This window comes from Anas platyrhynchos, chromosome 1 (genome assembly GCF_047663525.1).
Source record: "Anas platyrhynchos isolate ZD024472 breed Pekin duck chromosome 1, IASCAAS_PekinDuck_T2T, whole genome shotgun sequence".
NCBI lineage: Eukaryota > Metazoa > Chordata > Aves > Anseriformes > Anatidae > Anas > Anas platyrhynchos.
In genome coordinates this window covers 161,653,375-161,667,163 of record NC_092587.1, presented here as the reverse complement: position 1 = coordinate 161,667,163, position 13,789 = coordinate 161,653,375, and positions in this window count along the sequence as shown.

The window sequence follows — 13,789 nt, the reverse complement described above, 5'->3', positions numbered from 1 at the left end:
GGTGATACCCAGGATCTGCTCAGCTGAGAAGAACTTTGGAATGGCAGTCTTGTAGTAAGTGAATTCATGCTGGAGGACAGGCAGACTGTGTGATCCTGAGCCAGAACTTTTGATAATTTCTGTGAGGTCTATGATATTCTACACTTGGCTCACAACAGTCAGGCACTGGCCTGAAACAATGAAAGTCATGAGTAAAAATGGAGATAGGAGCAACAGCTAGTAAAGGTTGTCCAGGTTGTCCAGTATGAGGAAACAGGGCCAGTACACAATAGTGGTATTCCCTTTCTACAGTTAAGGAATTTCCTGAATCAGAGGACAAGCCAGTAAAGCATCTGTCCTTCACAACTTTGTCCCTGGAATCTAATTGAACATTTACCTCCTTAGTTTCCTGTGGCAACGAATTCCAGTAATGTGATATCCTAAACAACAACAAAAAACACTTGCATTAATTTTCATTTTCTGTCTGCTAGTTTTATTCTGCCTCTTAGTTCTCTAATAGAAAACAGTAATATTTTATATCTGCATTTTTTCTTTATAACATTTTTTTTTTATTATAGAAAACCCTGTCAGTCATCTCACTTCTAAGGAATGATGTACTCCATTTAATCTCTCCTTACATAAAAGCTATTCCTTTGCTCTGATTATCCTTGCCATTCTTTTATATGTTGCTGTTGTGTGTGTTTTTGTTGTTTGTTTGTTTGTTTGATTTGTTTGTTTGTTTCATTATGGCTTTTTTTTTTTTTTTAAGACAGCAGACCGGAATCAGACAGAATGTCCAGATCATGATATGATGTAGATCTATACTGTATCATAAGGAGTTTGTTTGTAGTAGCAGTAGTAGTATAATGAGATTTGCTAAAATTTGATTTGCACTTCTATAGCTTCTTTGCATTTAACTGTTTTCCAAAAAGAAGCTGATTTCAGGATCTCTTTTTCCTGGGTCATAGTTCACGCTGTATGTCTACTTAGGTTTATTTTTTTTCCTTCTGTTTCTTTCTGATTATTCAGTTTGAATTTCATCTTCTGTTTTATTATTCAGTCACTGACTTATCATGTGATCCTTCTATATTTCTACACTGTCAGCTTTGACTGTTCTCAACAGTTATGTGTCAGTGGCAAGCTCTGTTCTTCCACTTTTATAGTTGATTCTGAAAATATTAAACACGACATATCAATGAGGAAACAACTAGCATCCTTCCTTTGCTATGAAAGCTGATTATGTATTCATACTAGGCATTTCCAAGTTTCCAAGTGGTTATATATCCATTAGAGGCCCTTCTTTCCTGTCTTTTGGAGACAGAAAATGTATGCATTCAGATGGATACAGTATCTTAGTTATGTGAACTGTCTTCCAGCTTTCTGATAATTTCCTTCCCTAAAAATGCTGGAGGCTTCTCACATCTTGCCTGGCAACAGTGATAGTCTTAGGAGCATTTCTGCATCCTCAATCATGTAAATACTATTTTTACGATGAGCACTGTCTTTTCTGACAGCTCTCAAGCAGAAAATCCCAGAATGTATTCTGGTAACATGAGAAACAGTCCCCTTGTGTAACTTACCAAAAATCTCAAAAAGAGAAAAAATAATTTTAATGTACATATATGTACATATCTTTTTCCTTCTTTCTTTCTTTTTCTTTCTTTCTTTCTTTCTTTCTTTCTTTCTTTCTTTCTTTCTTTCTTTCTTTCTTTCTTTCTTTCTTTCTTTCTTTCTTTCTTTCTTTCTTTCTTTCTTTCTTTCTTTCTTTCTTTCTTTCTTTCTTTCTTTCTTTCTTTCTTTCTTTCTTTCTTTCTTTCTTTCTTTCTTTTTCTTTTTCTTTCTTTCTCCTTCCTTCCTTCCTTCCTTCCTTCCTTCCTTCCTTCCTTCCTTCCTTCCTTCCTTCCTTCCTTCCTTCCTTCCTTCCTTCCTTCCTTCCTTCCTTCCTTCCTTCCTTCCTTCCTTCCTTCCTTCCTTCCTTCCTTCCTTCCTTCCTTCCTTCCTTCCTTATTCCCTTCCTCCCTTCCTTTTCTTTATTTCTTTCCTTTCTTTCTCTTTTTTCCTCAGAACGTGAGGCTGTCCCTTTTCAGGGACAATATTAGCTGATGGGAGTGACCGTGTCCCCAAGTCCCAAAGGGACAGAGTATGCAGTCTTTTGTCTTTAAATATATAAAAACAAGGAAACAGCAATGTACCTTAAGTCCTTTACAGCTTTATTCCTTACTGTAGCCAATATATTAGAAACTGGAGCAAAGAGTATTCAGTGGTGGCTGGGCTACCTTTTAGGACATTATAGTCACTTTTTTCAAAATGTGAATGCAAAGTAAGAGTTTCTGATTTGTAGAAGCTGGCATAACCAGGAATCTAGCCCTGAACTTGTGGCATTCACACCTCACAGAACAAGGATTAGTGAAAGATTTATTCTTGAACATGTAAAATTAAAGCCATTGTCTTCCCAGAAAATTATCAGCATGAACTATGTTCCTTCCAAAAAATACACATTGAAGATACTTTTTGTTGTTGTTGTTGTTGTTTTATTTTATTTTATTTTGTTTGTTTGTTTGTTTTTCTGAAAGGATATATTCAACAATAATTACCAAAATCAAAATTCTGTACATTCTTGGAACAAGACAGCACTGGAAAGAAACCAATTCATGTATTCAGATATTTTACATACACAACAAGTGTGTGTGTGTTTTTTTTTTTGTTTTGTTTGTTTGTTTAATTTGAATACATATTATTTATATGGTCACCAACTTGTGAGAAGGCAGGAAGCTTCCCTGCCTTTTATAAATTAAAGTTGGGACCTCTCAGCAATTTGCAGATTTGGATTCCAGTTATATAGGGTATTACACAGACAGTTACGACACTGAAAAGATTTGTTTAACTGGAAGACTAAGCTGAAAGAAAAAGCTTGTTTTGAGTATGCCAAAGCGGTAAAATGAGGAGAGGCTTTTGGGAAGAGATTACAGATTGGTATAATTAGGTGAAATATCAAGAAAACACTTTCTAGTCATGAGGATTATTAACCTACAGAGAAGTATCTCAAGGGAACCATTTCGGAGGCAAAGGAATCTACTAGCTGAAGTAAAAGCCTTGGTCTTTGCCTTCACTACGATTCATATTTCTTACCCTTTAAAATGTATTCCTTGCAGAAGCTGTATTTTCAATTTCAAATATATATAAATTATATTTACTCTCTCCCTCATACCCCTCATACTCATACTGTAGAAACACAGTAACTACAGTGTTTAATTTTTGCCCACTGCATCTGGGCAAATTCATTGATCATGCAAACATTTACTAATGTAATTTTTTTTCTGACTCTTGGACCCAGTGCTATTATTTTGTGTTGAAATCAGCAGTATATATGGAAGTAAAGACATCTATGGTAGTGACTATTAAGAAGATTGGGCTCTAATACTGTATTCATACTAATAAATTAAGGAACTTGGAGGCAGAACTTGAAATGCAGTAAGCCATACTGTTAAATTGGTAGAACAGTTCCAATCATAGTTTTGTCCTTTGTCAGATGGCATCCTTCAGCACAACTTCTGTTGTAGGATAAGATACTAGTTAAGATACTGATCTTTAAGGAGTAAGAAAATGACTTTTAAAGGGTAAGATAATAACATATCTGTGTGCTGTTCCATGCCAGAGGGCCTCAGAGTCACATGGCATGTACATCCTAGTACATGCCATTTATTGATTTAGTTCTTAATTTTGAAAATTTATATAATCTGTTAGATTTTGCAGCTTCTTAGTATACAGAAATGTTTATTGAGACTGTCAATAAAAGAAGCCAAGAACTTCTTTCATTTGATTCTTTTTGTTCTAGAGAAGATATCCAAAGAAGGTCAATTGCATTGAGTCCAAAAAGTGCTTATTTCTCTCCTCATTATTGATGTCAGCAACTGGAATTAGGTAATGTGATTCTTGTTCCTTATTTACACAACTCATTTAAATTTCTGTTCTCTGTGGTAAGAGAAAAGCTGAGTGAAGCATTCTTATCTAGAGACATTTATCATGATGGGATAAGCTACCCTGCTGAGGTTCTTCTCTCCATTGACTGTCAATCTAGACCAGTAAATTAATCAAGATGGTTAAAGGTAATGGAGATCCTGATCAAGAAGCCTGAGGCTCTCATCCTGTGCTCAAGATGTGGTGTTAACTTTTTCCATGGGAAGAGATGAGACTCCACAGAGGAGTCTTAGTACTCCAGGTTTTGCACAAATTATTACTTTGAGCACATCCACTTAATTAAGATAGACAGAATTTGCTAACATCCTGTTGTGATAATCTGATCTGACCTGATAATCTCATCTGACAGAAGGCATAAGGTTCTTCTGAATTCCTACCTGCTTCAAGCCTGATAGCTGCATTAAGAAAATCAGTACATTTGGAGTTACCTATGTTGTATATTACAAGCATATTAGTGAGCTTTGTCTCAATGGTTAATTATCACAGCTATTAAAGTGTGTTTTATTTCAAGACTATCTCTTGTCAGCCTTTCACTTTCATACAGTATTTGAACACTAGACTCAAAATCCCTCTGCTATCCATGCCCTCATTAAAATTTCAGCTAAAACAATAAAATTCCAACCTTAATTTTGCTAGTATTTATTTTATCTCTGGTGCATGCATATTCTCTCCAATGCAATAACCCATTCCTCAGGTGTATGAATCTGAATTCAGCATTGTAGTAATAGTTGTACATGAGGTAATACACGTAATACGCTTACACCTATTTCATATTTCTCTGCTTATGAATCCAAGAATGCATTTATTGGTTGTCATCTCATATTGAGTGCATGGCTTAGGCTGCTTGGATCTCAGAGTAACTTCTCTACAGTATCTTCTACAGTAAATATAGAGTAAAATTATGTGGAAGTTGAAGAACAACCACTTAAACATATGGGGGCAAGTGTCGTGACAACCATGCAAACTCATCTTAAGTTGAAATAGTCCAAAAATGTTTTTTAACATATATAAAGGCACTGTCACTACATCGCTTTGGTAAAAATACTAGCACTTGATTTACTTTGCTGCATTTTCCACACAATTAAGCTGAATTTTATGCATACAGTAGTATAGGCAAGCTAAAATTTATTATTATTATTATTATTATTATTATTATTATTATTATTGTCATTATTACTGTTGTTCTTATTGAGCAGGCATATACAATTCTGAATGTATACATAGAAAGTTGATGAACTGAGGGTTTTCTCTTTTTTCTTTTTTTTTTGTTTGTTTGCTTGCTTTTGTTTTTACAGAATTACGGTTAACACAGTGCAGATGCACTTCAAACTATAGAGATAGTCCTAACCATAAAACTTGGTAGAATAGCTATAGTGTTATTGATCCATTGGTTCTGCTGCAGATAGAAATTTTTGTGTATTTTGAATTCAAAATCTGACCCCTTGCCTCATTCCTTAGATGATTTCTCACTGCTCTCATCCTCTCTAAATATCTGGACATAGTATACAGTGTATACCAGTTCTTGTACAATATGCACATTCCACTTAAATGGATGTCACATTTCTATAACTGTATTCAGAAACAAATTTATCTTTTGGGGAGATTTATTTGATGCCCAGTTTGACCTAGCTATTCTGTATGAACAGTAAAAAAAAAAAAAAAAAAAAAAAAAAAAAAAAATTTAGTGTTAATAACATAATTCTCCAAGAATGCAAACAAAACAACACAGACAACAAGTTCCCATACACAGAACATTAAAAAACATAACAACTTACTAGAAGCTCACATAAATCATTAATTTGGAACCTCCCAGGGATTTTCACAGTATAAATACCACAGTTTTAGTCTAAACTTAAAGTAACTAAGAAATGTCAGTGATGTCAAGCTTGACTACAGAAGATTGCTTTCTCATGGAAAAAATAGTTATTCACATTTACAATCTCCCGCCTCAAAAGAGGAAGGAATAAAAAATAAAAACACCTCAAAACAAAAATCTTGTGAGAAGTCTGAGGCAGAAAGTCAAAGACGGGATTCCAAATTAGAATTAGTTAAAATGAGAGAGACTGGATTTTTGCAAGTAGAGACTTAGCAGTATGTTAAGTCACCCTACAGGCAAGTGTCTTTTATTTTTTATTTTTTCCCATAAATAGAGAAAAGAAATAAGGAAAGAAATTATGGTTTTGTGGGTTGAATATTGACCTGGTTTTGGTTCCTGTTCTGCTTCCAGTCACACTTTGAAGAAATCAATACAGGTCAAACCACATTTGATGTTAATGCAGCACAGTCAACAAAATCATGCTGCTTTAATCCTTCTGAAAATCCAGTTGGTAATATTTCTATGCCTCAGTTCCTTACTTGTGACATTACAGCTAACACTATTTCCTTTCTCCTGCCCTTTGTCGGTTTTGCCTATTTACACAAAAAACCCTGTGTATACTTCATTGTCTTAATGTGTGCCTCCTAACACAGAATGAGCACTAGGCACACTCGTGTCCACACAGAAAAGTGAATGAATGCACTTAAGGACACCGAAGAGGTTATAATCCAGTTTCTAGTGTGCACAAAAGCTTTTGCTTCTGTACTTTTGCTGTTGCTGGTAGTACTTAGGCTACCACATATCTGGGAGTATATTACAACCCCATCAACTGTGTAGATATAGTCCCAATCTGGAAAGGCATAGAATTTGTATAGATTTTGAAGGTTTTTTTTTTCTTTCCATGATCTTGGTTAGGCAGCCAGCTGAGACATACAGTCATGATTTGCAATTCTAGGGGTGGTCTGAGGTACTTTCCTCTCCCCTAGCTTCTACAGAGGTTTTTGGATAACCACTGTGCAGTTCTGGACCTATGTTTCACCAGTTAGATCATAATTCAGGATCCAAAGATTTAATTGTTGCTTTTCTTTACATAAGTAAGACTGGCAACAACAACAACAACAACAACAACAACAACAAAAGACAAATGATATAGATATATTTCCAACTTTTGTAAGTGTATTAATGGTAGAAACAAGCCCTGAAATTGTTAGATCTTGCTTTCATGTAATAGACTAACATCTGCAAAGCATCTCATAGAAGTGAATGGGATGTTCACTACTGCTACTGGTTTTAAAATGTCAGATTTAAGATTAATGCCTATAAAATCCCACTGGATTTACACGCGTAAGGACTGTTGCTGTACATTTTTTATATAAGGTCAATAGTGTGAAATTTTGACCCTTTCTTTATATTTCTAGTTTCTCAAATTCTGGATGGAAACACCAAGAAAATAGTCTCCACACAATATATATGTCTTGTTTGTTTATGTGTTTATTTTACCTGTGGCTAGAGATTGGATATACTAAGCCAACGGAAATGAGATGGAGAGTTTTATTAGGAGAGGTTCAATAATATATCCCACTTCCGGAAGAAAAAAATATCTCTCAGTAATCAGAAATGATGAAGAACAAAGATATACAAAGGTATTGAAAGAGTTCATATGGGATCTAAGTAATTTTTCTTAGCTAAAATTCCTTACAGTTCTTGTAAATTTAAAAAAGAATTCTTTCTACAAATCAAATTACATTGGATTGCACCTAGAAAATTCTCCTTTCTGAAAACTAAAAATTTCATAGTATGTGGTCTGTGACCACACTATTTCATACTATGTGGTATGTTGGTTGTGGGTTTTTGTTTGTTGGTTGGTTGGTTGGTTGTGTGTTTTTGTGTTTTTTTTCCCCCTAATTTTAATTTTTACTTTTAATACTTTTTAATGCCTTAGAAGTTCCTCACCTAGAGAAGTGATACTTAAACTTAGCCTTCTAAACCAGTGACAAACGAACATGTGGAGAAAAGCAGATCTCTGTTCATCAGAAAAACTGTAGAGTGCACCACAACACACCACTCAGCTGTGCCATTAATTTTGACATTCCTTTGCAAATTAGCTGGGTTTTGTGAGTACAGGTCTACTTTTACAGCACAGTTTTCAGCTCTTGGAATCTGGCAGGGGTTCAAGATCAAAGTGTTGCTTTGAACCCACTTGTTAGACATGTGAAATAAACACAATTCACCTTGCAATAAAAAAAAAAAAAAAAAGAAAAAAAGGGGGGTGAGGGGGAAGAACAATAAAAAAAAAAAAAAAAAACATAATACTTACACATTGGTTACAAAATGTGTAAGCAATACTTACTATTGCCACAAAATTTGTGGAAGAAGAAACATAATTAAAATGTTATAAACATAATCTGCAAATAAATTTCTTCCACAAACAGGGAGAAGTTTTGTTTTTACTGCTGTTGTTGTTTTCGTGATCACAATTGTAGACAATGCTTTAAAGCACTGAGAGCATCCTGATGTTGCCATAAAACGTTCCCTGGCTAATTATTAGCCAGTACTACTGTTCACTTCCTGTGGTGGATTTATGCTAAATCCTGTTATTAGTCTTGCTCTGCAATTGCCATTGTCTGTGACTGGAAGCAAGGCTCAAAGGCTACAGTCAGCCTTTTATTACAAAACATGTGAATGGAGGTTTGACCCAATGTTTGACCACTTCCCCTTTTGGTTTTATGTAAGCTGCTGAGCCTTTCCCTATAAATCACTATGTTGAAATGAACTTTTACTTTTTTTTCTTCCCCTCTTGCAGCCTTCTACAGACTTGTTTGTTTTGTTTTGTTGTTTATTTTGTTTTGTTTTGTTTTTGGTTTGGTTTGTTTGTTTGGTTGGTTGTTGTTGTTGTTGTTGTTTTTTAATAAGGCATCTACTTAAAACTCTAAAATCATTAATTGTAGACTATCACCAAGGACTCCTATCTTATGGAAAAAAATAAAATACATGCCTGAAGTCTTGAGAAAAGTACAATTGGTGCAGTTGTTGAATTTTTGTGTTTTACAGATAAACAAATATCATCCCCTTCTTTCATTATAATTATTCTTTGCTTTAAGCATAATTAAAAATCAATACAGTTTCGTAAGAGACAGAACTTAAAACCAGTTTTTGCATGAATGAAAGATGTCACTCATATGTAAACTGACCATGCATTCTTCTGGAATATTTTATAATTTATGTATCCAGCCAAAATTTGGTATGCTTTTCTTTTTTCCTTTTTTTTTTTTTTTTTTTTTTCTTTTATTGGACAATAAAAACTAGCTAATGCAAACATATAGAGACACACAGGGATTAAAGCTATCTGTAATGCTGAAATATTTCTGACAGCGCTAGTCACTCCAGATGGAGGACTGCGTCCTGCAGTCTTTGAGCAGAATAAAATTCTCAGTAAAATGATACAGCTCAATACTCAAGAAAGGTGAAATAAAATTTTGTTTAGATAATTATATCCAATCTAGATAACTGGTTTTGTTGGCACTTGAATCATATACATGCTATTCTTTTTTGTTTAAATTTAAATTAAATTATTTAAATGAAATAAACCCTTGAAATTAAAGATTATTATTAAGTAATTCTTCACAGTCTTTGTTTCTCTTCATACCAATATAAATTGGAATACTTGAACTTAAACTGGTGTGGCTGGGATTTCTTTTTCTCCAGATAAATTTGCTGAGAATTCACTAACAACCAGAAAAGTAAAACCAAATAACAAGTGAAGAGGTATCCATAGACCATTTTTTTTCACGTTTCCAAAGGAGAAAAAGAAATCATTCAGTGATACCTAAAATGTTTTTGTACTGGTCTGCTAACTAGTTGCTAACAAGTACCAGTGTAATGGTTTTGGCAGTTTTGTTGTTGTTGTTTTTGTTGTTTTGTTTGTTTTGTGTTTCTGTGTGTGTTTTTGCTTGTTTGTTTTGTTTGTTTGCTGTTTTTTAGTAAAAAGAGATAGATTTCAGTTATGACTTCCCAATGGAAAACCATTAATAGCTGCCAGATACATGTCAAAACAGAAAAAGTGGTAGGCGACAAGTGCCTCCCTCTACCTCATTCTCACTACCATGTCTAGAGAATTGACACTTATGGTTTTTTAGAGAAAATGAAATTGAAGAGTAGCCAAAATATTTTCTTTCCTTCAGATCCAAAGTGTGAAGTGAATTCTCCCCAATCATACTAAAACCATTGTGAAGATCACAGAATGGATTCATCTGCATTTGTTCACACATGATCTTTATATTTGCCCCTAGATGTTTTTTGTACTTTGTACTTAGTGAAGGGTAGTTTGTACTCACCCTTCAAGCTCAAAACACAGTGGGAGAAAAGACTTCAAACCACTAAGGATAATGTTCACGAACATTGTTTATGAACATTGTAGTTGTCTACTACCTGGATTAACAGTTTATTTGTCATGTTAATCCACTCATGAATCCTGTTGAGTAAATCCTGTCTTCCCTGACCCAGCTTTGAAGAGTTGGGATTTGCTCAGAAGCATGCCGTGGGGAGCTAGACAGTTTGTTCATTTCATTTCATTTCATTTCATTTCATTTCATTTCATTTCAATTTTATTTTTTATTTATCTTGAGTACCAGAAAGAAGTAGTGAAAATACTGTGGCTATTGCAACCTCAATAACATCCTCATTTGTTTTGCTGTGTGCAGAAACCTGCCTCACAGCAGAAGGAGGACGAAGACTTTTACCTTCATAGTTTGTGATTTTAAGCTGTTCATGTGTTAAGATCTTTATTAAAATAAATACATAAAGTATTGATTGCATTTGTTTTCTTTCTAAAACATCTTCTACAGACAACTTTTAAGTTATTTGCAAAAGAACAATACCTAATATAATAAATTATGTTGTGCAAACTGCCAATCCATTTTGAGCAGAATGTATCTAAGGATGTGTCTAAGGAGAATGTTTTATATATGACCTTTTGGAGAAAGTCACAATTTCTTCATGTAATCTGAAGAGCCCATCATAACTTCTATAGTCTGTGTTAACATCTCCTGCTGACTGTAGAGCTGATCAGCTCCTGAATTCCTGGGAACAAGCTCCACTAACGTGGCTGCCCCTATTCCATCATGTTAGCAAATGTTCGTGTTTTCTAGGATTGATCCTCTACACACCAAAGACATTGGCAACGTACTCTGTTACTGTCATTAGGATTGGTGTGCTTTTGTCTGTGAGAAGTTCAGAAAGAGTATGTATCCCTTAATTACAAAATCAATCAGAGTCATTGCAATCTGACAGTTTGGTAAATCTGACAAATTTGCTTTGCTTTACTACTGAGTCTAAAAAATCCATCATTTATTTGCGTCAAGATCAGTTTGCATATTTTAATTGAAAAGGAGATGTCAATTCTTTGTGTAAAATGAAGTTTAGTTCCTCATTAACAATATATGTTCTGTAATCATTTCAGGATTATTAAATGCAGAATGTGCTGAATTTTAGTGTGTGCAGACAGTAAAAAAACAAGCAAACAAACAAACAAACAAAAAAAACTTGAAAGTCAATTAACCCTACACAATTTGTTCTTTCCTGGGATTTAGTTTTCTTTTGCAAATTTAATGTGCCTATTTACAATGTTATTAAAAACAAAATGATGCATGATTTAATACAATATAATTTTGAAAGTTCTTTGTGTTTTCACCAGTAACAATCTCACATACATATATATATATAAAATAAATCTATTAAGAATCAACATTTGCCCATAGTTACTGCACAGTAGGTATCCCCAAATATTTTGAAAGAAATGTTGTATTGGTACAATTACCAAGTGGTAATTGTTGATAAATGGTTGTTATTTATAGGAAATCTAGAAGATGGAATTTCCAATGAGGGTATGGAATATGTATTCTTACATTTCTTATTTTCCTGTAAAAGTAATGTAGACAGATAGATTTATTTCTCCTTCTCTCTCTCTCTTTTTTTTTTTTTTTTTTTTTTTTTTCCTTTTTTTCCTTTTATTTATTTACTTATCTTTTAATTTCTTCAAGGGGAAAAAAGGTGCTCATGATTGTAGTTCATTTTTAGTTCATTTGGCAGGGGACAGATTTGGGAGGCTTGGTAATAAAAAACTAACAGAAATTTGTAGTCTCTAACTTTAATCTGGCAGTTGCAAAAGATGAAAAATTATATACATTCTCCTGTTGTAGCTTGTGAGAGAAAAGGAAAAGAATTCTGCCAATAGCTACTACTATTATAGTGATGTAGTCACTGAAAAAGTGTCTATTTGAAAGATAAAGATATTTGTAATGTTGCTGATGCATCCAGCTGTGAAAAAAAGAAAGATAAAATTTGATGGGATGTCCCACACTGTGCAGTCCTCTACATCTTGTATGAGCTACTTGTTTCCTTCAGAGGAGAAGATTATCAAGTCCTCTACAAATTACTACAAATCCAACAATCAATTTGTAAAGTGAAAAAGGCAATATCTGGGCACTGCTTAAGCCAGATTTCAGGCAATGCCATTGGGAACTATTCTTGAACAAAGTGGCATGCCCCTGTGCTTTGGGGGACCTACATGAAAACTAAAGCTAAAATATTTAAGTTAGAACTGGAGGTGGAACTGATTTGTTGCTGAAATGAATCATCAGTAAAGTTTTTTTTTTCCTCAGAACAAACCAGATACCAGAGATAGTAAAGCAAAACCTACTCTACAAGATACATCTTTCCTTTCAGAAAGAGATGTGTGACTTATGTTCTTACTAAGGAAAAGCAAGACAAAATTAGTGAGCAAGGAAATTAATAAAGTATTTTGCATCAGTAAGGAAGAAGTCATGTCCAGCTGATTTAAATTTGACACTTCAGAATGGCTAAAATTATTTCATGGACTGGACAAAATTAGTATGAGTGGGACCAGAATATCACAGTAAAAAGACTAAGAACTGAAAAAAATATATATATATTTAAAAACAAACAAACAAACAAGCATTTATACATTTTTATGGGAATCCTGTAGAAACAAAATAAAATATAAAAGCCATACTGTCGATATATTAGCAGTATTTAGAAATAATATATTTCCCAACAAGTTACTTGCTATCAGTAGTAGTATTTCTATTCATGAGATGATTTGCATTATACTTTCATTAGATCTATGTGATAGGCTGCATCCCCCAAATCCTTGCAACCTAGTTCTTGGTATAGTTTCTTGTCTTCTGTGATGTCACAGGTCTAAATAATCACAGGCCTGCATCTCTCCATTCTTTTATTTTGAGTTTTCAGATTCATGTTATGTGTATTCCAGGTTGATGGATTTTAGGCTGAATTTAGATTACTGAAGTGTAGACATCTTCATCCTGACAGCTGGAAGGCTTGGACTCCCTGTCAGGTCAACAAAGAAAAATAGATAATTCTAGGATGTGATTCATCTCATCCCAGAGCAGATATCTAAAATAAGTCATATGAATCAAGTCTTAAAACTTGTTTCCTTCTTCTTGTTATAATGGGAGCCTGGAGCAGCTAGTTCAGATATACACATCCCAATATTTGCTTCAGTAAATGCTACTTTTAAAAAGGTGAGTTTGATATAAATTTGAACAATATTTTCAAAAATGTAGAGGGTTCAATAGCCTCCACTGTTTACTGTATTCCACTGAGAACAATGGGAAGTATTAAAAACTTCTTTACATCATAATATGTGTTAACAGTATATATTATGATTATGCATTAGAAAAGTCTACTTGTGTTCCAAGATGTAAAAAGCCATATGACAAAGGTAGAACATCACCAAACATTGCTAAAATACCCTGTAAAGTCTTCTTAATTTGATTTCCAAACTGTATAATTTCTGCTAAAGAGTAAAATAAATAGACTTTATAAACTTGACAGTCAGGACAGGGTTCTGTAGTTTCCTTCCATTTCTATTTTGCAGCAGTGCTCTAATTCTCAGTAGCTCAATTAGTGTACTTACATTGTTTCATAATTGATTTAATGAGGAGGATGATTTAAATGCAATACGTTGAGACAAAT